Below are 26,607 nucleotides of genomic sequence, written 5' to 3'. Positions count from 1 at the left end.
ATGTATTAACTTCAGTTACCTCTAAATGATTCTCTGACCTGAAATCCAGGTAATACCCTCAGTTATATTTTTAGTTTACTAAATTTCTCTTCAGCTCTGACTAACTTGTATTTCTTTTCAATTTAACTGTCTGTTTTAAAATATTTTTTGCACTTATTTTATCCAGCATTCCTCTATGTTCATAGAAGGAGGTGGTTCTGAGTAACCTAGGCTACCATATTGCTGGAAGTTCATGACCATTTTTCTTAATAAATTATATTAGTTTTTGGAAGGCCTCAAAAATAATCAAAATTACTTGGTATATGAAAAAAATCAATATGCAGACAACAACTAATGAAAGGGAATAAGAAAAGAGGAGACTGTGTTAGTTTATTAGGCCTGACATAGTAAAGTACCACAAGCCAAGTGGTTTAAACTTTAGAAATTCAGTGTCTCAAAGCCTGCAGACCAGAAGTTCAAAGTCAAGGTGTCTGTAGTGTTGGTTCCTTCTGAGGTATGTGAGGGAAAATCTGTCCCAGTCTTTCTCCTGGCTTCTGGTGGTTTGTTGGCAATCTTTGGCATTCCTTGGCTTCTGCTCCATCACCCCAGTTTCTGCCTCCAACTTCATATGGCATTTTTCCTATTTGCATGCCTATGTCCATATTTTCCCTTTTTGTAAGGATATTATTCCTGTTGGACCAGGGGCCCATCCTTATCGGGTATGATCTCATCTTAAAGAATTACACCTTTAATAACCTTGCTTCCAGATAAGCTCAGATACTTGGGGTTAGGACTTTAACATGAATCTGGGGGGTGGGGGAGTACACAAGTCAACCTACAACAGAGACGCTGTTGGAAGTAGGTGTCTTAAATTTAGAGTCTGAGGGATCTCAGTTTGAAGTCAGTCTCTGCTAGTCACTAGCTTCAGTGATTTCTCCTTTTTCATTATCTGTTTAAAGAAAAAACAATGATTATACTATGAGAACTAGTCAAATGTATATGATACACAATACATCACATTTCATGTGTCTACCACAAGTCACTTCCTCAGTGAACAGTAGATATTATCATCCTTTCTAGGTGAGAGACATGTCCCTATTATCTGTTGAAGTTCTGCCTGCTCACATCAGACATTGTGGGAATCCATGTGGTTACACATGAAAGGAATAAGGAATATTTTAGCGGTGACTAGGAGAAGACTGATGTGGTACAGTGAGAGAAGTTATGAGAACTCATTTGAAGAGAGCTCACATTATTGAATAATTATTGTATCCAACTGTACATGAAGCCCTTTCACACATTGTCTTTTTAAATCATCAACAGAAAGACAGAGGATGGTTGCTCCCATTTTACAGATGAGGAAACTGAGTCTCCAATAAGTGAAGTAACTTGTCCGAAGTTTCACTGCCACTTCAAGTTGAAGAATGGATTTAAACTTTGGTTGGCTTGACTCCAGAACCCATAATGTTATAATGCTATCAAGTGAAAAGGCTGATTCTAAACCACATATAAGAATTAGCCTTGTAGCCTCAGAAAGTATTTCTGTCCCTTCTCATATTTCCACAGCACCCCAAGGTTTCTAAACCACAGTGGTAGCACATCTATAATAGTCAGTTATCACTTTGCCATAAAAGTTACATGTTACCAAGTACCGTATTTTGTAACTCAGTGTGGTTACTGTGGCACATGGGTCTGTTCAAGTTCTGTCAAGCTGGTTGGTTATTGATGCGTTCTTGAGTAGATTCTTGACTTGGAGTTACATTTATCATGGTTTTTATGGAATTAGAACACACGGAATATATTCAGCATTTAAGGCACTTTCAGTGACCCATTCGACACCTTCTGTCCACCTTTGTTTCTTGTGCATGACTGGCTTATTCAAGGTTCTCCCACACGACTGGCTTGGGGCAAGTGGAGGTATTCATTCGTGCGTTACTGCTCAACTCTGCTAGATGCACAGTGGCAGTTATATTTTTTCAGTGACCTTACTTTTGCTCATAACTGGAAAATATTGAAAAATTGCCTGGATAAAACTGTGACTACACTTAAAATAGGTGAGGCAGTACAGTGTTTATTTTTTTAAGGGATAAGAATCCCTAACCAGTGAAAATATGTATTCCCTTTTGAGTTATTTGAGGGAAGGAAGGAGTGGAAGGAATTCTAGAAAAATAAAAATCATGTAAAATTGGATATCATGTCTGTAAAGTTTCCCTACATACTTAGGCACAGAGAATGAAAAATCTGTTATTGGCAGTGATATCTTCAGTCTCTCGGGTTTCCCAGGTGGCTTGGTGGTAAAGAATCTGCCTGGCAATGCAGAAGATGCGCATTCAATCCCTGGGTCAGGAAGTTCCCCTGAAGGTGGAAATGGCAACCCACTCCAGTATTCTTGCCTGGAAATCCCACGGACAGAGGGACTTTGTGGGTTACAGTCTGTAGTCCATGGGTTGCAAAGAGTCGGACATGACTGAGCCACTTAGCATGGATGCACACATACATCTTCAGTCTCTAGTATCTTTTCTTTCAGATAAATTTGTTTATAGTCTAGAACACTCAAACTGCTGAATCTTGAGTGACCAGACGCCATCAAAAATCAGTATTGTCTCGTTATTAAGAACAAAATAATAAAATATGCAAAATACCACCATAGTCCTTGGCCAAGAAAACTTCATTTGTGCAGGAGTCTCAGGTCCATCTCTGGCTTAACTGAGGCCAGAGGTCACCTCATCTACTGCCAAGAGCGTTTAAAGTCCAGGACTGGATCCTCCTTGAAAGTTCAACCAACCATCATGATATCAGTGACATTTCCTGTTGTGGATTTGGCTACTCCCTTTGTTTTCATCCCTGCAGATGTGGAAATGCAGCTCTCTGACTTAGCTCCATGAGTGTGTGTATGCATGTGTACATATGGATTCAGTGTTAATCACTGTATCTCTGTGTTTGTGGCAAAACTTTTCCCCACTTGCTGTTGAAGTTCCCAAATATTTTCTAAGTGTATGAAAACTTTTTTTGTAAACAAAGAAATAGATACAATTCTTTCCTTTCTTTTCTTCTTTCTTTTTAATTATCACAATATTTATCAGGCTTTCTTTATCCAACATGTCAAAAATGCCAGGAATTCGTACCCCCAGCCCCAGTTGCTTGCATTTTGTTGTTTGTGTACATGAGTGCATTTCTCTAGGTGGGAGGTTTATAGCTTTTATCAGAATGTCAGTATAATCTGTGACCCCTGTAAAAATCTAAGACACGTTAAATATAATTTTGAAAATATTTTAGCCTTATGCAAATTAAATTATGCCCATTGCCCACTTAACACTCTCATAAGGCATGATTCAAAGTAATCTAGTTATCCATTTTATGAACATGATGAAATTTATTTGAAATTCCTAAATTGTTGGACTCTAGATATTTTTCCATATGGGTTACTATAATGAAAAATGCAGTGAACATTCTCAAAAGCAAATACACAACCTCATATCTAACCATTTCCCTGAAGTAATTTCTTTGGAGTGGAGTTTTGAGATCAAGTAGAAAAGTCACTGTTAAAATTACAGATAATATACTGTCTTTTCCTGTTACATTTATGCTTTTAAAAATGTGTATGTATATAATTTAAAAATTTTTACTCAACCATTATAAAATAAAGGAACAGCTTTTTAATTTTTTTTTGGGGGGGTGGGGGAAACACCAGAATAATGTACCTTGAATAATAAGTAAAGCTTTAAATTCAGCTGCATTCCTGCTGCCATACAGGCAAGATTTAAGTATACAGATATTTTTTCTGTGATTTTACAATGTTAATTTCTATTCCTTTGCTCTAAGTGTCTGTATTTAATTCAGTAGAATAATTTAATGGCTATTTATTTTGGTGATTTTTCAGAATGTAAGGGCTTTTTTAAGGGAAGCAAACATTTTAAGCAAGCAGTGTTGTATATAAAGTAAGACAGGAAGTTAAACGAATTTCTTAGAAAGAATGGAAAATAAGAATAACAAGATTATGAGGTGTTAGTGAGAAATGGAAAAATCAAGGTGGAATTTCTTTAGTACACAATATTGTTGTCAAATAGAAGAAAGAAAAATTCCAGAGGACCCAGAAAAGATTCCAGTCCATGACCTTAACATGTTATCAATAAAGTCAATGACCTCTGGTATTATCAAAGCAAGAAACTATATAGTATTTAATAGTTTGAATGCTTGGATCTAAGTCTTCCTCCCTCCCTGTATCTACATTCTTGCCATGACCTATCCTGGGAAAAGGGAACTCTCCTCTCCTTGACTTTGGGCTCAGCCTTGTGACTTGTTTGGCCTATGGTATGAAGATAGAAGGGCTTCCCTGGTAGCTCCGTCAGTAAAGATTCTGCCTGCAATGCTGGAGATGCGAGTTCAATCCCTGGGCCGGAAAGATTCCCTGGAGAAGGAAATAGCAACCCACCTAGTATTCTTGCCTGGAGAGTCCCATGGACAGAGAAGCCTGGGAGCAACAGTTCATGAGATCACGAGTCAGACATGGCAACAAAACCACTACCACCACCGTGTAGATAGAAACAGCAGTTTACCAGGCTCATAGCCTTCAAGCGAGCTTGCATGCTTCTACTTTTCTCTTGGGCCTCTGCCTTCACATAAAGTAAATATGCCCCACTAGCCTACTGGTTCTTGGGAGATGATGCTGAACACATGGAGGAAAGGCAACCCTCCAACAGGCAGCATGTAGACCTGTTTCAAACACCGTAGCCTGAAGCATAGGCACCCCAGTTGACCTACAGACTCATGAGCAAGAAATATATGCTCATTTATTGTGTAGTACTGGTAGTTTGTAGTTGTTTGCTTTATAGCAGCATTATACCAATATTTAATTAATACAGAGACTCAGATTTTCTTTACAGAGCTAATGTTGCAAGTACCAATTTCCTATGGGTTCACCTAGACCGAAGAAAGTGCATTGATATCAAAGAAATCATCAAGGGCAGAAAGCAATAGATTCAGCATAGCATTCTGGAAAGCAAAATAGAACAGCAGTAACAAGCTGTAATGCTGTGACTTGGATAAAGACCTTCAACTGCATTAGTCTCAGTGATTCAGTGTTGTTGACAATTTTTTTGTTGTTGTTTATCAACAGAGTTAGTTGACAATGTTAGAAAACTTGGAAGGAGTCAAAAATCCAGTCCGTGGAAAGGTCAAAAGCAATAGTAAAACTATGATTGTTGTCCCTTCATGCAAAAATTGGGTGGAGTTGAGTAGATGCTACCTTCTCAGGATGGCCTGAGTTCTTCTGTTTACCCAGCACCCACCTAATACATCACCAGTGAGCCATGTGTATATAATCATGTCTACTTATGTGGAATTGTGAGAATGAAAATAGGGTTTTTATCAACAATGCCGGAGCAAAGAATGTGCTCATTAACAGTATCAAAAAATGGTAAGTCACTTAATTGTAGCAATTTATATAGTATATTTCTTATGACATATTTTTTAATCAATGGAAATTCATCTTTTAAATCCTCTATGAATCCCTGAATTGTATTTAAGTATCAACTGGTCAAAAAGAACAGAATGGGATCTCATGAAAACTAGGTGGTATTGAATTGTGTGCCCACTTAAGGTGTCTCCTTAACTAATGTGATAAGGAGAAAAATTGCTAATCATATTTTCAATTGCTTATACCAGTTGGTTCACACCCCTTCATTAAGGTGAAAGAGCCTAACTATGGTAATATATTAGATTTGTTTAGCAGCTAGAGTCACAGAGTAGCTTCATGTTTAGTGTGTAACCATCTTTAACATGGGATTCCAATATCCAATAGATATTTAAGTTTGAAGTAAATGACACAACTCCTCAAACAGAAAAAAAAATGCCATCATGTTTAAGCTAATTACTTTCACCTATTCACCAAATATTTCATGAATATCTCTTAATTCAGGTACTTTTCTAGGTGCTGGAAATACTGAAGTAAATATTAGCTACCATTTACTAATCTCTCGTTGCATTACAGACCTTCTTTTATTTAAAGGAAAACAAAAACAATTCTTGTTCTAAGCATAGTATTTCTCAAAGGCACAATCTAGTGACAAAAAGGATATGTACAATCTGCAGTCACTTTCAGACCTCAGCACTGCCAGATAATGCAGGTAACTCATTTCATTACCTGTTGTAATTAACCTAAGTTTGAGATTCTAAACTCAATCAGGATTCCAATGCCACGTTTGTGTCCTAAGTCCTTTCTTGTATGATGACAAGTTTCAGGAACAGGGCCCAAGGTATTGCCTTGCCAAGACTGACAAAGCGCAGGCTGGATTTCAGTCCATTACAGGCATTGAACATCATTAGAAATGTATGATGGGGGAGGAAGTTGTATTTTAAAGAACTCTCAGGGAGAGTCTGCATATTTGGAAGTTTTCTGCTGCTGTCCTCTGGCCTTTGCAGTCAGCCTTCCAAGTGTGGGCTGGTAGGGTTAACTCGCCTGTCTTGAGCTGTGTTCAGAGCTGAACTATTTGGAGATCTGGACGTGGGGATCAAACTTTTAGTATAATTGGAGATCCTACCTTTTCCCTTTCTTGTTAGTTTCACCTCTCCACCAAATGTTGAATAAATATACAATGGATGTTTAAGGAATGTCAACTTGAAGAAGTATCTTCATTCCCAATGCAGGTTCAAAGCCTTTGTTTTGTTTCCTAATGTAACAATCTGCTTTTTCCTGGGGAAAAGTGCATTTAGAAAGAAACATCAGAGGAGTAATCTTGAGAATTAAAAAAAAAATCAACAACAAAAAGATCGTTTTGGTATTTTTAAGTCTCATGATCTCGTTCAGCTTAATATGAGAAATTATCTAAAGCAGGATCTGATTTGTTGAACTTAACAACTCAGGATGTTGATTTGTTGAACTCAAACCTCCCTCTCTTCCTCTTTTTTCCGTCTCTCATTCCCCTCGCCTTTCCACTCAGCCTGCATTCACTCCTTCAGCCTCACTTCTGGAAAATGAGTGGTGTAAGATCCTCTGCTATGGGTGAAATGTGGACCCAGGGAAAAAGAAATTAAATAGGGAACGTCTGTTCCACTTTCTGTCCCCCAACCCAAGCTCTCTGAAAAGATATTATCCCTACTTTTCAGATGAGAAAGCAGAGTTAGGAAACCTCTATTAACTTTCGTCTGACTTCTGCTTTTATAAGAAATGAGAAGGAGGCTCTGCTCTTGGTTCAGTATCTTGCCACTTATACTTGCCTCATTTTTGTAAATCTGAATGACTCTTCTTGAAACATTAATGGTTTGTAAAATAAGGTAGAAAGCTCTCATAACAGTTTAAAAAACATTTTTATGCCTTTAGATACCAATAACTACAATTTTTTAGCATGCTATTTTATTTATTAAGCTGTTAGTCCATAATTTTCTCCAAATAAAAATGAATAATTCAGTGCTTCTTAAAGTTTTGTGCTGGAAATGCTCCAGAAATTTCACACAAAAAAAAGCTTTTTTTTTTTCCAGTCTTTGAAGACTTAAACTAAATTTCCTTTATACCACTCTGTAAATTTCAAGAGCTGGTCCTTAGTGTATGGCAAAATCATAGTTGTTTACATAATGTTTACACATTAGTGAAAATAAAGTGAATAGCATTTGGAAATATCATATTTCCAAAAATCCAATAGCATATTAAATATATACCCTAAGGGTAATTTGCTAATAGTACTTTTATATAAACATGTTTGATTTTATCTGTTGTCTTCATATTTTGACTGAGTCAAAGAAAACTATAGATGTCTAACAAAGATAACTTACAAAATGTATGTGAAAATCTAGGAGAGTATATGCAAATTTTATTCAGTCTATGTTTCAAAAAGAATATGAAATCTGACAATGCAAATTGTTAGGCTAAATTAAAAAGAGAGAACACTGATGTTTAGCAAAGGGGAAAAGTAAATAAAGCATAATAGAGCTATATAGTGTTAAAACTCAGTCAAGCAAAGTACAGTAGCAAAGATAACCATAGTCTTAGAACTTCTAGGATTATGTGGGATGGAAGGAACAAAGGTTGCTATAAGAAAGGCTGTGAGTATCCACTTTGATGAGGCATTACTGTATGGGGAACTAATAATATATCATTTTGAATTTTGTGGAGAAGGCTTAAGAAATATTTGCTCAGAAATGATTTTTGTTCCTCAGTCATTTCAGTCACAGTTAGGGTTGCCAGATCAAATACAAGATGTTGAGTTATATACATTAGAGATAAACAGTGTGTAAGTTATGTCCTAAATATTATATGGGCACATTTTTCTAAAACTAGTTTAATTGTTTATCTGGAGTTTCACTTGGCATTCTAAGTTTTTATTTGCTGAATCTGGCAAGCCTAGTCATTGCATCTCTGAGAATATGGCAAGACTTAGCATATGGAAATTATGAAGCATGGAATGAGACGTTAGGAAACAAGACTAGGTGCAAAAAATGATGCTTTTTAATATGCACTTAATATCTTCTGAGGTGGCACAGGGTAAAGAACCTGCCTGCCAATGCAGGGGCTGCAATAGCTCCAGGAGACACGGGTTTGATCCTTGGGTCAGGAAGATCCCCTCGAGTAGGAAATGGCAACCAACTCCAGTATTCTTGCCTGGAAAAATCCCATGGACAGGGGGACCTGGTGGGCTACAGTGCATGGGTTCTCAAAGTGTCAGATATGAATGAGCATGTATGCATACTTGCACTATGCAATAAAATAGACATATGTATAAATATTGAAATTTTGGAGAAGGGAAACCCTGAGAAATGTATCATGATCAGAAGATGACAGATGAAAGTCAGGTGTCAAAATATCAATAATACTCATTCAAAATATCTTATTGATGTCTTTATGTAATATGTTACTGATTTTTATTTAGTGATTAAAAACAGACCTTATAGGTCTATTCTTACAGATCTAATCCTATTTCCCCATGAAATCTCAAATCCTCCAAGATTTCTGTTTTTCATAAAGTATTTTTGAGCAAGGTACTCTCTAAAGTTTGAAGGAAACAGTGGTATGGTGTTAATTGGGTCAACCTGTGCATAGGGCCTTTATGTTAACTCTGCTAGGAAATGGGGAAATTAACATATTATTGAAGACATCACACTCCTTTTCTGTTGTTGTTGGGGCAAAGGCATTCCAGTTGTAGATAATTTTATTTGAGCAAAACATATTGTACATTTTGTGTAAACTCTGACAGTTTTTGCCTGAGGAGTGATTTGCTCAGAATGGAATGGCAGATGGTACATTGTGATGTATTGCTGTAATCTCAACTATTTTGCATCATCCTCCTCATCACCATTAGCATGCTTTTAAACTTGTCTAGAAGGCTCTGATTAAGAGCCATTGCTCACAAGTATTTTCTCATCTGGGTTGCCTTCTTTACTCACTTTTACCAGCCTGAACTCAACTCATCTTTTAATGCTCATTCCAGAGGCTTTATGGACTCTCTTTCACTCCCCAAATTTCCAGAGTCATTCCTACTGATTCCTTTAGACCCAATCACAGGGTATTAGAGTTGGAAAATACCATGTCAGGTTGAATCCCTTTATTTTAAAGAGGAAGAAATTGATGCTTAGAGAGGTTAGCAAATAGAGTCAAGATTGAACAACCAGTTAGAGGAGGAAGGAAACAAGTAGAATTTTTAAGAACAATGTTTTTTAAGAGCCCTTTCCACTCTCGCGTCCTCTTTCACATCACCGTATAAATTACTCCTTTGAATTTATAATTGTAGACCTAGAAACCTCAAGGAAGCTGGTCTTCAACCTTACACTACTCATGATTTTATATTTATGTTATTTGTCTAACTAACCAGATTCAAGATTTTTACAGCAAACATTGTGTTTCAAACTTTTTTATATCTCTCAGAACAGTAAACTGAGTAGCTAAAAAAAAAAGCATTTGATCCTAATAGTTGCCTGAAGGGATCATTTAGGTAGGACTTTGAAGCCTCAGGGAAGCCTGCCATTTTGAATTAGAGTTGGCTACCTTAACTGTTCACTATGACATTGTACACTGTTGGTTGTGAAGAATGAACTAAGGACTAAAGTACATTAAACTATTAATGTGTGAAAACCAGTGTTTTAGACTCTTGGCATGTATCATATTTAAAATGTAGAATTGTTTATGTGTAAGCTGAGCCTTAAATCAGTAATACAACTAATATGTAGAAGAATAGGAATTTAATCTTTCTAATGTTAAATTCTGTTCTAGATAAATTATCTCCTTAAACTCAATTTTTATTTTATATTGGAATACAGTTGATTCACAATGTTATGTTAGGAGTTTGGGTTTAACATATCCACAGTAATATATAAAATAGACAATCAACAAGACTTACCGTATACACAGGGATCTCTACTCAATATTCTGTGGCAGCCTAAATGGGAAAAACATCTGAAAAATAATGGGTACATGTCTAAATGAATCATTGTATACCTGAAGGTAATACAACACTGTGAATCAACTATCTTCCAATAGAAGTGAAATTACATTAAAAATAATTCTTCATCATCAAGATAGGCTTACTTTAATTACACCTTGTGTTTATATTCTTTCCCATAACTCCACTTGTGATATTGAAAGGAGACTGACCAGTATCGTGTTGAAAGTGGCCTTAAACATCTTAGAGACCAGATGGGAGCCTGATGGGTTCAACCTGGAATTCCTGAAGGAAAGGAGGAAACGAGATTAACTTTCAAGAACTATTCCTCTGATTTAGAATTACTCTGAATGATACTCATGTGAACCCCAGAAAGAACATCAGGGGTCTATTTCTGCTAATAATTGGAACAACACCTAATGCTTAATGATGGAGAAAAATGAAGAAAGTATGTTGTATTATAAATAAGGCATTGACTTGTTTGAGAAAATGATGATTTTTTTTTTTTTCATGACAAGACCAAATGATATCATTGCCTCAAATACTAGATTGAGTGTTGACATTCTTTTTCTTAGTATTTAGTAGATAGTAGGCCAATTTTAGTGTCTCCTGTGGAGTTATTTGTAATACAACTCAAAGACAATTATGTTGTACAACCCCCGTAGCTTCCTTTAATGCAGAGACATCCTGGGATGTTTTCCCATTCCCAACAAAAAGTATAAGCAGTGTTCAATTAGAGAGCACGCCCTAGTGAAAAGATAAAAGTTTAGATCTGAATAAATCTATTGACTCTACTATATCAGATTCCAGCTGAGAAAGAATTATAAATTGGCCTGTGTAATAACTAAACTGGAATGAGTAGAGTTTTATTTCATTGAGGATTTTGTTGTTACTCTTTTCTCTTTCTGAAACTAGACCACAGACCTTTGTCTCTTAATCACAGACAAGAGTTCAACTCTGAAAGATACCTTCTGGCAAGCATCCAAGTTCTAAATCATGGATTTCTTTAGCTGCAAGTCATCATGTGGCAACTTTTAAATCAGCTTGACATTTAACAGAAAACCAGAGTAATTTTATCAGAAGTTCGATGAAGCCTCTCTCTGGTGTGTTAAAATTCCAGCAACAACATTTTATCCTAGTTGATCAGATGAGAGGGTTGTGTAGATATGAGCTGTCTATTGCTGAGAGATGTGTAGAGAGTACATGACATCAGTGTGGAGAAGACAGTGCAGTTGACCCCTGAATAGCATGGCTTTTGTGAGCACCCACCCTCTAAGCAGTAGCAAATCCCAGTATAACTTATGATCAGCCCTCTATGTATATGTGGTTCATCTGAGTATATGTGGTTCATCTATATCCATGATTCCTCATTATTTGTGGTCCAGCATCCATGGATTCAACCATGTAGTTACTATATTATAGTTACTACAGTAACTATATTATACTATAGTTGCTATATTATAGTTACTATAGTAACTATATTATACTATAGTTACTATATTATAGTTACTATGTAGTTACTATAGCATAGTAACCATAGTGTGTTTGTTTCTGTTTAGTCACTAAGTTGCATGTCAATCTTCATGACCCCCATGGACTGTAGCCTGCCAGGCTTCTCTGTCCATGAGATTTCCCAGGAAAGAATGCTGAAATGGGTTGCCATTTCCCTCTCCATGTGATCTTTCTGATTCAGAGATTGAATGTGTCTCCTGCACTGGCAGGCAGGTTCTTTACCACTCAGCCACCAGGAAAGCCCAGCTGTTGTCGTCACTGTAGTGTTGGCTATCACACAAAAAAATCCCCTACAAGTGTACTTACCACAGTTGAAACTTGTGTTGTTCAAAGGTCAACTATAGTCCTAGAAGTACATTGGATATTTTCAACATTATTTATTAATGATTAGTTTGGAGCTATTAAGGTACTGGTAATCCTACCAGAGGGGCTTCCCTGGTGGCTCAGCTAGTAAAGAATCCACCTGCAATGCAGGAGACCCCGGCTCTCCTGCAATTACTGGGTGGGGAATTTCCCCTGGAGAAGGGATAGGCGACCTACTCCAGTATTTTTTGGGCCTTCCTAGTGGCTTAGATCGGAGAAGGCAATGGCACTCCACTCCAGTACTCTTGCCTGGAAAATCCCATGCACAGAGGAGCCTGGTGGGCTGCAGTCCATGGGGTCGCTAAGAGTTACTTTCACTTTTCACTTTCATGCATTGGAGAAGGAAATGGAAACCCACTCCAGTATTCTTGCCTGGAGAATCCCGGGGACGGGGGAGCCTGGTGGGCTGCCATCTATGGGGTCGCACAGAGTCGGACAGGACTGAAGCGACTTAGCAGCAGTGGCTTAGATGGTAAAGAATCTGCCTGCAATGTGGGAGACCTGGGTTCAATTCCTGGGTTGGGAAGATCCCCTGGAAGAGGGCACAGCCACCCACTTCAGTGTTCTTGCCTGGAGAATCCCCATGGACAGAGAAGTCTGGTGGGCTACAGTCCATTGGGTCGCAAAGAGTCGGACACAGCTGAGCAACTAAGCTTGCAGCATAGCAACTCTACCAGGAAAAATTAATTTCTTTAAATTCATTTATGGTGAGATGTAAATAGTTCATATAAGACCTTATGTTTATGCAGTCATTCTCAATTTCGTCAACAACAAATATTTAGTGAGCATTCATTCTGTTCCAGGTACTCTGCAGATACTAGAGATATTGGAACAAACAGAACACTAGGAGGCCTGGAAGAGGCTGTAATTTAAAAGGAAGGAATAACAAGGAAGTAGGTGAATACCTTTCCAAGTAGCGATGCTCTGGGAGAGGTAAGCAGCACAAAGCAAGGGCATGTAGCCCAGCCTGGGGCAGTGGGGGGTGCCGGGAAGGCTTCCTGAAGAATTTGCCTCAGGCTTACAGCTCAGTGACACTCAGAATAGGAATGCCCTGGGTCTCTGAAGAAAGTGGAGCTTGGGAAGATAATGATTCAGTGACAAGTAGTGGAAGGTTCTTTCAGTGAATATTTGCTAAAGCCATGTGTGATCAAGAAATAGTGACTCCAAGAGGACATGGATCTTACCTGTCTTCTTTACCTCACGTTTCCTGAGTTGCAAAGACTAGCTAGGACAGAGAGTGGTGCATATATGTGAAATGAATACAATAAGGAAATATTTACAAGTACAGATCTCAACAAGAGAGGAGGTTATGTAAGGAATGTTAAATTAAACAACCAAAACCCTAGAATCTGGTCTCAGCTCTACAATTATGTGATTGTCATTAATTCTCCAAGGGGCCAAATTTGCTCACTTGTACAATGAGAAATTTAGATGACATCATCTCTAAGGTCTCTTGATATCTGGAATGCATAACATGATTCTACTTCTGTGGGGAAAAAAAACCTGGACTCTGACTATGTTTCTAGAAAATGATTTCTAAGTGATTTTACAGAGCTGTTTAAGAGTTGATTGTTCTACTCTACATGATCTCAATATAATAATATAAAATTTAACAAAGTAAGATAGAAGGTGGTTTGTTCTCCAAAGTTTGAATGCTCCCAATACGTATTTTGAATGCTCCCAAGAGACAAACATTTATTTTAATTATTTGGAAAGTTGCTATAATCTTTTAAAGAAATAAGTAATTCATTTAGAAGATGCAATGACAAGCTCAGAAATGTTTGTTACATTATAAAACAAATAATAAATCTAACTGGAAAGGTTGACTCGGACAACTCAGATATTGTCCGAGATGGTTTCAACAAATGAAAAATCTAGGATCTGTCTGTCCACAGTGGTAGGAGGTCATTTGGCCCTTGGGTCTGCTCTTAGTAACACAGATATCCTCTGCCTCTATTACCTTAATATTATTAGAAGACCCTAAATTCATTGAGATTTATCTAGAACATCAATTTTGATAGTGATGGATTCAGGAAAGCTAATAAATAATCTACAGTTTGGCGGAGAGAACGTGGACACTAGACTGAGTGCTTTGTAGATGCCACTTTGCTCTTTCATAGATGTTGCTGTTAAGAAACCTGATACCAGTCTGATATTTGATCCACTGTAAAGCAGTTATTTTTTTCTGAATGGGTGCTCAAAGAATTATTCTTTTATTTTTAAAGTCTAGTAATTTTATCATCAAGTATATATCTTGATGTTTCAGTCACTTTTCTCCATAATGTGGTGTGCCCTTCTAGTATCACATTTTAAAATTCATTGTTGTATTATTCATTTTGCTATTTTAACAGCTTTATTATGATATAATTTATAATCAGTGATGTTCACCAGTTAAAAGAGGACAATTCAATGGCTTTTAAAAAATATTAACAGAGTTTAGAATATATTAAGATATGTCAGAGGACCTACAATGGAATATTGCTATCACAACAAATAATTCAGAGAATTACTAGTCTCTCAAATTTTAGGCTTTATTAGGCATAGCTCTCAAAGGAGAGACAAGATCATTCATTTAGAATGAATTTGAATTTAGAGGTATAAACATTTTCCATACATCCAGCCATTGGAAATAGAAATGCTGGAAATTCAAAGTGCACAGGTCAAAGGGAATCAAAGGGTGACTTAGCCACTGTTTTGTGAAATGCCTTGACAGCTAACATTTTGTATGTTATTGTTTGTGCTCTTACTTTAGAGTTCAAGTAAAGGAAATTTAATGAAAAAAGTTGAAAAATATTTATTTCTCTATGGTTTTGGTTACCAGATATAAAAATATATACCATCTCCTTTGTATAGGAGCTGTGTTAGCTGATCAGTCTAATTAGTTCCTAATCATTGGTGGAATACTGTAATTGATTAATTTGGCAGATATTTATTGAATGTCTCTTAAGTACTAGACACTCTTCTAGATGTCAGGGTTAACTGCTGTGAATAAGAGAAATCAAGTACCTACCTTCAGGGAACTTGTATGCAAGGAGGTGAGATAGACAAGAAACAAGTAAATATTTTTTACTTGTTTTATTTTTTACTTTATTTAAACAATAAATATTAAAATATGCAATAATAATTGAGGCTTTATAAAGAATAGCAAAATGAATAAGGCTTGAAAATATAATTTATAATAAGATGAATATAGTTGATAACACTATTTTATAATGGAAATTTTCTAGGAGAGTGGAACTTAAGTGTTAGCATACACACACACACACATAGGTATGGGTATGTAAATTAGCTAGCTTAACTAGGTGACAAGAATCCTTTTACAATATATATGTTATCAAATAATCATGATATATACTTAAAATACCTTAAAATTTTTTGTCAGTTATACTTCAAGAATTCCAGAAAAAGAATATCCAAGAAACTGAAAAAGTAAATTAAGGGCAAAAGAGTGACAGGAGAGTATTTTAACCAGGGTGATTGCAGAAGGCCTTTTCAAGGGGTAACAATTAAACAGTAACTGAATGATGTATAAAAAGAACTAGGCAAAGATTTGGAAAAGAAACATTATTAGCCCAGGGTAATATTCCAAAAGGTAATAAGAACACAAAGACTATTGGAATGAATTATCTGATGATAGTGGTGAGACCTGTTAAGTCTTCTAGGGCCATTAAGTGTGTGTGCATGCTGAGTCACTTCAGTCATGTCTGACTCACTGCGACACTGTGGACTGTAGCTAGCCAGGTTCTTCTGTTCATGGGATTCTCCAGGCAAGAATATTGGAGTGGGTTGCCATGCCCTCCTCCAGGGGATCTTCCTGACCCAGGAATCAAGCCCATTTCTCTCATGTCTCTTGCATTGGTAGGCATGGTGTATATATGTACATGCGCACACACACACACACATATAATGGATTATTATTCTTCCGTGAAAAAGAATGAAATATTGCCATTTGCAGCAACCTGGATGAACCTAAGATTATTATACTAAGTGAAGTAAGTCAGGCAGAGAAAGACAAATATTATGTGTCACTTCTATATGAAATCTAAAAAAAAAAAACACAAGTCAACTTATCTGTAAAACAGAAACAGACTCATAGAAATAGAACACACACAGTTACCAAAGGGGAAAGAGGTGGGGAGGAATAAATTAGGAGTTTGGGATTAAAAAATACATACTATATATATAGTATACACACACACACACACACACACACACATATATATAAAATAACCAATAAAAACCTGCTATATAGCAAAAGGAACTATATTCAATATCTTGTAATAACCTATAATGGAAAAGAATCTGAAGTTGTATACCTAACATGATAGTCAGGTTTCAGACACCTGAAACTAACACAATATCATAGATCAATTCTAGCTAAATAAAGAAAAGAATTGAAAGTCATCTAAGCCTAATATGGTTAAAACGTAACTTTTGACCTAACATTCTAGTCCACGCCATTGTCTTCTGTTGTCTAGGTTCCTACAGTAGCATCCTAACCAGCCTCCGTGATTCCACCATTGTCCTCTACACTCTATCTCTTATCTAGCAGCCAAAGAAAGTATTTTATATCATACTCCTGTTTAAAACTATCCAAGAAGTTTCCATCATACTTAAGGTAAACCCACAGAACCCATCAGCCAATGCGGGACATATAAGAGACCTAAGTTATTAAAGACACAAGTATAAAGATGCAAGTTATAAAGACGCAAGATATGAGACTCCAATATTCTTGCCTAGAGAATCCCATGGACAGAGGAACCTGGCGGCCTATGTATAGTCCATAGGATTACAGAGTCAGACACGACTGAAGCGACTTAACACCCACATGTATATACACACACACAATACACACACATACACACGCATACTACATCTTCATTCATTCATCTCTCGATGGACACTTACATTGCTTCTATGTCTTGGCTATTGTAAGCAGCACTGCTATGAACATTGGGGTACATATATCTTTTCAACTTAAAGCTTTCATTTTTCTGTATATATACCCAGCAGTGGGATTGCTCTATCCTATGATAACTCTATTTTTAGTTTTTTAAGGAATGTCCATACTATTTTCCTTAGTGGCTGCACCAATTTACATTCCCACCAAGAAGGGTTTCGGTTTTCTCTGCATCCTTTTCAGCAAATCTGTAGACTTTCTGAAGATGGTCAATCAGACTGGTATGAGGTAAAACTTCATTGTAGTTTGGATTTGCACTTCTTTAATAATGAGGGACATGGAACATCTTTTCATGTTCCTGTTGGTAACCATCTGTATGTCTTCTTTAGAGAAATGTCTGTTTAGGTCTTCTGCACACTTTTTGATTGGTTTGTTTTTTGCATGTCGAGTGGTATGAGTTGTATGTACATTTTGGAAATAAAGCCCTTGTCATTCTCATCATTTGCAAAAGTTTTATCCCATTCTGTAGGTTGTGTTTTCATTTGTGTTGATGGTTTCCTTGCTTTCCAAAGCTTCTAAGTTTAATTAGGTCCCATGTGTTTATTTTATTTTTGCTTTTATTTCTTTTGCCTTGGGAGACTGATTTAAGAAAACCTTAACTATGATACATGTCTGATAATATTTTGCCTATGTTCTCTTCTAGGAGTTTTGGGGTGTCATGTCTTATATACTAGTGTTTAAGCCATTTTGAATTTATTTTTATGTATGATGCGAGGGAATATTCTACCTTCACTATTTTATATGAGTCTGTCCGTCTTTCCCAACACCTCTTGCTGAAGAGACTGTCCTTTTCTCCATTGTATATTTTTGCCTCCTTTGTTGAAGATTATTAAGCATAGGCATATGGGTTTATTTCTGGGCTCTCTATTCTGTTGCACTGATCCATGTATCTGTTTTTGTGCCAATACCACACTGTTGTCATTACTGTAGCTTTGTAGTATGTGCACTCTGGGAGAGTTATGCCTCCAGCTTAGTTCTTTTTCCTCACAATCACTTTGGCAATTCTGAGTCTTTTGAGGGTATATATAAATTTTAGGATTATTTTTTCTAGCTCTGTGGTAAGTATGGCTAGCCATTTTAACAGTATTAATTCTTCCAACCCAAGACTGTGTAGCGTCTTTCCATTTCTTGGTATCATCTTCGGTTGGTTTCATCAATGTTTTACAGTTCTTAGCATGTTGGTCTTTTACCTCCTTGGTTAGGTGGATCCCTAGGCATCTATTTGACATGCTTTTAGACAGGAGCTTTTGTTAACATTCTATTTCTGATATTTCATTGACAGTGTAAAGAAATAGCAGATTTCTATATATGGATCTTGTATCCTGCTACCTTGCTGGATTCATTTATTAGTTTCAATGTTTTTTGTGTGGGATGACTGTTAGATGTTAAAGTAGATTTGCAGAAACAAATAGCATATAAATTATTCCAAGAGGTGAGAAGAGAAAAAATAGGGATGTAATATTGACAGAATATATTATATGTGTGTGTTTATATACACACACTGTATTATATAATTTATGTTAAAATTGTACATTATAGTATATATAGTATGCATTATAATATATACTATATTTGTATATTATATAATATGTATATATAGAAAATCCATGGCACTATGGGATAACATATGTAATTACAGAGAAAGAGGGAAAATATCTGAGGAGCACTGGGACACTCCAGTAATTAAAATTCAAGAGAAAGATGAGCCAGACAAGGAAATCACATCTAGGTCATTCACTCAGAGATAAATAAGAAGGGTAGACTATCCTGAAAAACAAGGAAAGAAATAAATCAGCAAGAAGAAAATGATCACTTCTGTCAGCCACTGCTGAGATGAAAACTGACCATTAGATTTGGCAGAATGGATGTTTTACTGGTGACTCTGCCAAGAAGCTTCCTAGGAAGATGAAACCCTACTTGGAGTGAGCTAAAGACAGAACGGGAGTATTCAGGGCAAGACAAGAAGTGTGTTTTGACGCACTCTCTTGGATCTGGTATGTAGCAAAATTTGATAAAATCTGAAGGGAAAAAGCAAAGACATAGCTGGATTATAAAAACACGAACAAACCAAACAGAAAGCTTCCATGAATTCGAGAAGAAACAAAGTGGTGATTGAGAAGTTGCCCCGACACTTGGCATGGAAACTGGTAATCGCATATTGTGGCTTACCTCCTGTGGACTCAGGGGGAATTAAAGCATTCTAATCCTGATTCTTTATTGGAAAACATGAAGTTAGGGAGGTTGGAAACAGAGTGACAGCTTGTTCACCAGACTAGTTAGTTGGGTACCCAAAGCGCTAGGTGAAGGTATTGGTTCATCTATTAGAGAGGAAGGATGGATCAAAGAGGAATACAGAGAGAATAATAAACAAAAGTGTCTACTACAAAATCAAACTTATAAGTAAAAATTTTATAAAAATCATTTCAAATATAGATTTACTTGATTTTGTAAAATAATCTAACAATGACTTAAAACTAAGGGTGCCTAGTATGCTCAAAATTAATTTTTTAAATTTAAAATATAAGAGTAAGAAAATATAAGAGTAAAAAATAAGAGTAAGAAAAACCAAAAGGACAGATGAATGTAGAATAAGACCAATCAGAAATTTTGGAAATCTAATCTTAATAGCTGCCAGAAAGGAAGGACAGAATACTTTACTTTTGATGGCAGTAGACTTATAACTGTGGATCTTTCACCAGTAGCAGAAAATGAAGGATCAATATCTTCAGTGGGTGTAGGGAAAGAAGAGACAAATAAAACTGTATACCCAGCTAAACACTTTATGAGAGTAAGCCAAAGAAAGATATTTTCAAATATATGATATTTAAGAGTTTGCCACTCTGAACTTTATTAAACAGGCTTTAACAGTATCCTAAATATATGTATGTGTGTGTATGTGTGTGTTATATGTATATAGTGCAGAAATAGAAAATCAAATAAAAGCAAGTGAGATTTGTTCTTGAGTGGCAAAAGTGAATCATCATAGAAAATCCCTAAACAGATTAAAGGAACGGAACCATATCTGTTCTAATCATTCAGTTCAGTCACTCAGTTGTGTCCGACTCTTTGTGACCCCATGGACTATAGCACACCAGGCCTCCCTGTCTATCACCAACTCCCAAAGTTTACTATGCACAGACAATATTTGATAAAATCCAATAAATGTTCAAAACAGATTTTTTATAGACTAGTAAAAAAGAATTGCTTTAACTTATGTATAAAGACCTATATCATAATGGTTAATAATAAAATGTGAGAAAAATTCTTAAAGGCAGCACCCACACAGACCTCTGCCATTTCTGCTTCTATTCAGTATTCTGTTGAAGATATTAGCAAAGCAATAAGAAAATATAAGAGGTATAAGAATTAAGAAGTTTGGTAAAACTACCTTTTTCTTATGATGTGGTATGTATATTGAAAATCCAAAAGACTTTACATATAAACTCTTAGGCCTAATAATAATACAAAAATATCATGAATACAAAACATTAAAATCAATAGCATTATTATACACAGTTTAAAAAACAACTGGAAAATGAAGCTTGACCTAAACCTCACAGTTTAAACAAAAAATAAATTTGTAAACAGAAAACCTGAGGTCAACATACACACACACACACACACACACACAAAATAGGAGTAAATGTTCAGGATCCAATCCTAGGCAAAATGTTCTGTGACTTGACACCAAAAGCATCTTCCATCAAATCTGATAAATTTGAATCTGTCGAAGTTAAAATCTACTGCTCTGCATAAAAGCCCAAGTGAAGAGGATGAAAAGACAATCCACAGACTTGGTTTATAGATAGTTTTCCTTCATGAAAATCTTAGGTATAGTGAAGGATGCAAAATACAAGTAACATTTCTTATCTGGAAGATCTGTCATTCTTCAACTTCATTTATGCTGCTGTAATTTTTTGTAGTATCTTGAATTTCCATAAACGTGGTACAGAAGTTTGATGATAGCAACCACAGTACATGAGAAACAAATGATTTGTTAAGTAGAGCAGAGAGTGTTCTATAAATACTTTAACATCTTAGGAGTTATGCACAGCTCAACATTTCCAGAGTCCAAACTGAGTAACGATATCAGTGACACTAGCTCTTTATTTACTTTGGCAGTTTATTGAAGAGATGAGGAAAATAAAAGTGAAAAATAAAAGATCTTGTGATGATATTCTTTAAACGGGCAAAATGTTTATAGGATTCAATAGTATAAAAAAGTAGAAAGTGTAACACAAATTAAGCCAATGTGTGTGATTCATTCATTATTGGTGGAAAAAAAAAAGTGTACACATGCGCCATGATCTTCATCTTTTTTTTGAATTTCCAGAACAGAAACTGTGCTGGAAATTAGGAAACATGTTTTCCTCTTGGTTTGTTTTGACTGTTCAGTTCAGTTCAGTTGCTCAGTCGTGTCTGACTCTTTGTGACCCCATGAACCGCAGCACGCCAGGCCTCCCTGTCCATCACCAACTACCGGAGTCCACCCAAACCCATGTCCATGGAGTCGGTGATGCCATCCAACCATCTTATCCTCTGTCATCCCCTTCTTCTCCTGCCCTCAATCTTTCCCAGCATCAGGGTCAGAAGCCAGAATTAATTAACTTCATCTCTCAAATTCATTTTTCCCTTTCAAAAAGGTAGAGGCAAGTTCTGGGGGCCCATCTGAGATCCTTTCTGAGTCTGACTGTCTCTGAGGGTCCCCTGCTGGCTGTTGAGGTGGAATGATTCTGCCCCCATTGGTTATGCCAGTGACTCACTGCCAAGGGTAATGCTGAGGGACATACAAATAAGATCCCAGAATCCAATTTGCTTTGCTTCCCTCATTTCCAGAGTGCTATGTTCTAACAAATGTAAAAGTTCTTCAATTTATAAATTCTACCCTTGAAGCAAAGTGAATAAAAGCACTTGTGGCATTTGAATCTCTGTACCTTGGGAATGATTTATTGTGTTTGAATTTTTAGTGTGTTTCTATTGGGGGAAATAGGCTGCTGGGTAAAGTAAACATTTCCTCAGTGTGAAAATATGCTCCAAGCAGCCCCAAGTATGTGCCAAGAAGTTCTAATGTTGCTCAACAATTATTATTGCTCCATTAAGGATTTCTGAATATTCAATATGACCATGTGATTAATTTATACCTCCTCAATTCTAGATGACTGCTTTCCAAATGCTCCTTAACTTCAGTACATTTACAAAAATAATTAAAATGCAATTTACCAGGTTTTAAGAGTGTTTGCAATAGATGTTCATAAATGTTTCAGATAACACTACTTTCTGGGTGTTTTCCTAACGTTGTCTTCCTCCCCTCCAATCCTTTTAATTCAACACTTAACAGGTAGAGAAATTCTCATAAATAAACATGTGAATTGATTGAAACAGGTGATTAAATGGCATTCAGAGGTTAGTGCTCTAGCATTTATTTCCTAGAAAATCTGTTAAATGTTTTCAATTAAAAAGAAAGGAGGGGAACATCTCACCTCTGAAATGAGAGGCTTTGAATTAGTGTTCTATTAACAGTCTGGCTATCTTAGAAGGGGTCCTGGCTGTGGTAGGGGTTGAGGGGAAAGAAAGTAAAGAGAAACATTAAGTTACAACACTTAAATTCCTTTATCTGTGGTAGAGACCTTTCCATCTGATTAAGTGGAGATAAATGAATGAAGAATCACAGTGTTCTTACTTAATCAGCTTAATCACCTTGAAAAATTGAGGTAGTTATTCTGCCTACCAGGCATGAAGGACCTAAGTGATATTTGCCAAGCTGTTTCAACACCTTGATAATCAAGTTGTACATATCACCATAGGTTCAGGCTGACAGCACATGCCCCTAACATACTTTACTTTGAAATTGCTCTGAATTGGCATTGTTACTAAAACTTAAGAAAGGAACAGTGACCTCGCAACAGGTCCTACTGGTTTTAGTATTTTCAAATACCTTTTAGAATCTGACAGAGAAAGAGGATGTTGACATGTGATCTGATCCAGGTTCTAAATCTGAGAAAGAAAGTGTTAGTCACTCAGTCGTGTCTGACTCTTTGCTACCCCATAGACTGTAGCCCACCAGGCTCTTCTGTCCATGGAGTTTCCCAGGCCAGAATAATGAAATGGGTTGCCATGCCCTTCTTCAGGGGGTCTTCCCAACCCAGGGATTGAACCTGGGTGTCCTGAATTGCAGGCAGATTCTTTACCATTTAAGCCACCAGGGAAACCTAGCAGAGAATACTTTTGAAACTGAGCTCTTATTGCTTGGGATAGAATGTTTTTTGTTTTGTTTTGTTTCAGCAGAAAGAGTGGGAAAAATTGGTGTCCATAACAAGTTAGTGGTGAGGGTGTCAGATATTCCTCAATGGTTTTTTCTCATTGACTTAAAAAAATTTTTATTCATTTCTATGCAGTAAATACTATCGTTATACCATATAGATTTGATGACGCACCTTGCAAAACTTAAGTTCCTTCCCCAGGGTCTCAGCTAGGAGGAAATGGAGCCATGAGGAATGCACACCCAGGCCCTGTACCTTTTGAAGCAGCTGTGGCTCCATAACAACCCAAGACATGGCTGAGTCCACAGGACGTTGTATCCCTTCCTCTCTCATTTCCAAAACCATCATTTGAAACTTAAATCTAGTTTCTAGTCTCTTCCCTATGAAGGCAGTCAAGTATACACAAATCATTTTGATATGATCCTACCTATATTAAAAGCTCCCCCCACTTTGGGAATGAAGCAGTAAACATGTGAATTTTACTATACCCGCATTTACAAAGTTGTTATGTCCTTTTATAAACATTTTCTATTTGATCAGCTTCTAGTTTTTCCCAAAATACTTCATTGGCTGTCCCTTCCAAAAATGTTTGTAACATAAGCGTAGTATGCACATAAGGAAGAAAAATAGACTATTTTCATGTAAATTTTATAGGAAGATTTTCAGCATTTACAAAACAATGTTGGCGAAAGTAGAATCATCAGTGTTTTTGTGTAACAATGCCCAAATATTACAAGAAAAAAAAAGTTTAAGAAAATCTCATTGTAGAACTCAAATGACAATAAAGCATAGATGAAAATATTTACTCAAATATTTCTTTACATTGAATAAAAACACACAAATTATAGTGAAAATACATTTTCTGTAATTTTGTATCTTGCATACACTTAGATATAAAGCCCTGCAGAAGGAAATGGCAACCCACTCCAGTATTTTTGTCAGGAAAATCCCATGGACAGAGGAGCCTGGTGGGCTACAGTCCATGGCCTTGCAAAGAGTCTGACATCACTGACCACAGACACACACACAGGAAGATCACAGACATCCAGAAGCTAAGAATATACGAGAGCACCCTGAAAAATCATGTGCTTTGCCATTTTTATTGGAAACACTGAATTTGAAGCACTGTCCTAAATACATTTCAATTTTTTAAATATTTATTGTGAGACATTGTAACAATTTAAGCTGGAGTTAACCCAAAAGTACTTATTACATAAATACAAATTGATGATTGATAAGCAGACAAGATGGGAATACCTACACATGCCAACTTTCATTTGTCTATTTACCAAAAAAACAAAAAAAAAGTTTGCATATAGGGATAACTGCTAGACTATTTCACAAGAGTTATACACAATAACAACTATATTGAAGAAATTATTCTAGTGAATTCAATCAATAACGTATCTCAGTTTCCACAGGCGTTTTCACTGTATTTAATGTTTTCACACTTCCAAGCCATAATAAATAGTCAAGCACTGTAAAGTATAGGGCTGTAATCTGCCTGAGGACAAGAGTCTTCTATTACAGTGCCAAGTGAGCAAATGTCCCTGTGTTAATATCCATTTATGAAATGCTGTAATTATTGTAAACTGATCCAAGGGCTACTTGTTTTATTTCTCTGTGAAAGTACTTATGTTTTGTTGAAATAGCAGAATAACTAAAACCTAGACAATGTGTGCATTAGCCTTCCGGGGCTGTCATAACAAAATACTGCAACACTGGGTGGCTTAACTCACAGGCATTTGTTTCTCTCAGTTCTGGAGGCTAGACATCCAAGATGAAGTTTGCCGTCAGAGTTGGCTTCTGGCATGTTCTTCCTGGCTTGTAGATATGTCTTCACTGTATCTTCAGATGGCTTCTCCTCTGTGTCCTGGAGGACATCACTTCCTCTTCTTATAAGGACACCAGTCCTACCAGTCCTCAACCATTATGACCTAACTTAACATTTATTACCTCCATAGGTTCTGTCTTATCAGGGAAGAAGTCTTCAACATTTGAGTGTGGGGAAGAGGCACACTTCATTTTATAGCAATACATGAGAAGCCGTGTATTCTCTTAAGCACCTTCAGTGGGGACAATTGTTATAATATACTAACTGGAAAAATGTCCAGCCAGGAAAAATATTTCAGGCAGAGGTTTAAACCAGTGATCAATAGTCAGATCTTGAATTAAAAGGCAAGCCGACAGGAGGTGCAGTAGTAGGAAGTAGTTTTAAGCCATAAAGATTGTGGTAGAATGGCCACATTTCATTATGTAAAATGCTTTCTCTAAAAGAGGGAGTGAAAAACCTCAATTTCAGACGCAGTAGCTTAATGGAAGGGTAACCAGGGGAAAGTAAGCTTGACTCAGCTTTTAGGAGTGGTATGCAAAGTAGAAAGAATCTCAGGAGAGCAAGCAAGAGCCTAAGATGAAATTATAGGTAGAGTGAGACTAATTTAGACCAGAACTGTTAAGTTCTAGGTTGGGGGAAGTACAGGTACAGTATCACAGGCTCTCTACTAGATTCTTGGCACATTATTTCTTGTAGTCACACAACTATTTCATAAAGTTCTCATTCCATAAAGTGCTACAGATGGTAACATCTATGCTCAGGTAAGGTAAGATACTAACCCAAAGAACATATGCAAAGATAAGGAGCAAACGTTGTTTTCTCTCTGTTAATATTTCATGATCTTTCTACTCTCAAAATGAGGAGGATTTCTATATTATATACAACAAGAAAGACGTAGAATGTTTTGCAAATATTACCCCCACCCCCAAGAAAAGAACTCAAATAACCAACCTTGTACATACTAGTCAAGTTAAGGAGAGGAAATATTCTGGAACACAAGATGAAATGTAGGGTTTAATAGAAGCCCAATTCCAGTATTCAGTTAAATATAAGTGCAAAAAAGGCAGAAAAATCATTTCACATAAAAGCTAGACTTAAAAAAAAAATCCATTAGCAAGTAAAGAGTACAAAAGAAAAGAAAGATGGAGGTTAAACAGAGTAATGAGATGTTGGATGGCATCACTGACTCAGTGAACATGAGTTTGAGCAAGCTCTGGGAAACGGTGAAGGACAGGGAAGCCTGGCGAGCTGCACTCCATGGGGATACAAAGGATCAGACATGATTGAGGGACTGAACTGAAACAAAAAAGATGGCAGAAAATAGAAAGAGCT

At 36.5% G+C, this 26,607-nt stretch overlaps 1 protein-coding gene and 1 long non-coding RNA gene across 8 annotated transcripts in view; one reads left to right on the top strand and one right to left on the bottom strand.

Moving 5' to 3' along the window:
• LINGO2 (leucine rich repeat and Ig domain containing 2) overlaps nt 1-26,607 on the top strand; it is a 1,346,710-nt gene that overhangs the window by 710,105 nt on the left and 609,998 nt on the right. For 6 of the 7 annotated variants that reach the window (XM_070480606.1, XM_070480601.1, XM_070480604.1 and 3 more), the window contains one exon: nt 13,025-13,154. The exons of the other annotated variant lie outside the window; for it this stretch is intronic. The gene's annotated coding sequence lies outside the window, so the exon portion shown is untranslated. The remainder of the gene's footprint in view (nt 1-13,024; nt 13,155-26,607) is intronic. 7 annotated transcript variants of the gene reach the window in all.
• On the bottom strand, nt 374-25,354 carry LOC139039513 (uncharacterized). The gene is made up of 3 exons (XR_011492821.1): nt 25,181-25,354; nt 10,493-10,631; nt 374-928 (listed from the first exon to the last, which is right to left on the bottom strand). It is a non-coding gene; the product is annotated as an uncharacterized lncRNA (long non-coding RNA).

The sequence above is a fragment of the Odocoileus virginianus genome, chromosome 18, assembly GCF_023699985.2.
Source record: "Odocoileus virginianus isolate 20LAN1187 ecotype Illinois chromosome 18, Ovbor_1.2, whole genome shotgun sequence".
Lineage (NCBI taxonomy): Eukaryota > Metazoa > Chordata > Mammalia > Artiodactyla > Cervidae > Odocoileus > Odocoileus virginianus.
This window is presented reverse-complemented; position numbering and strand designations above follow the sequence as displayed.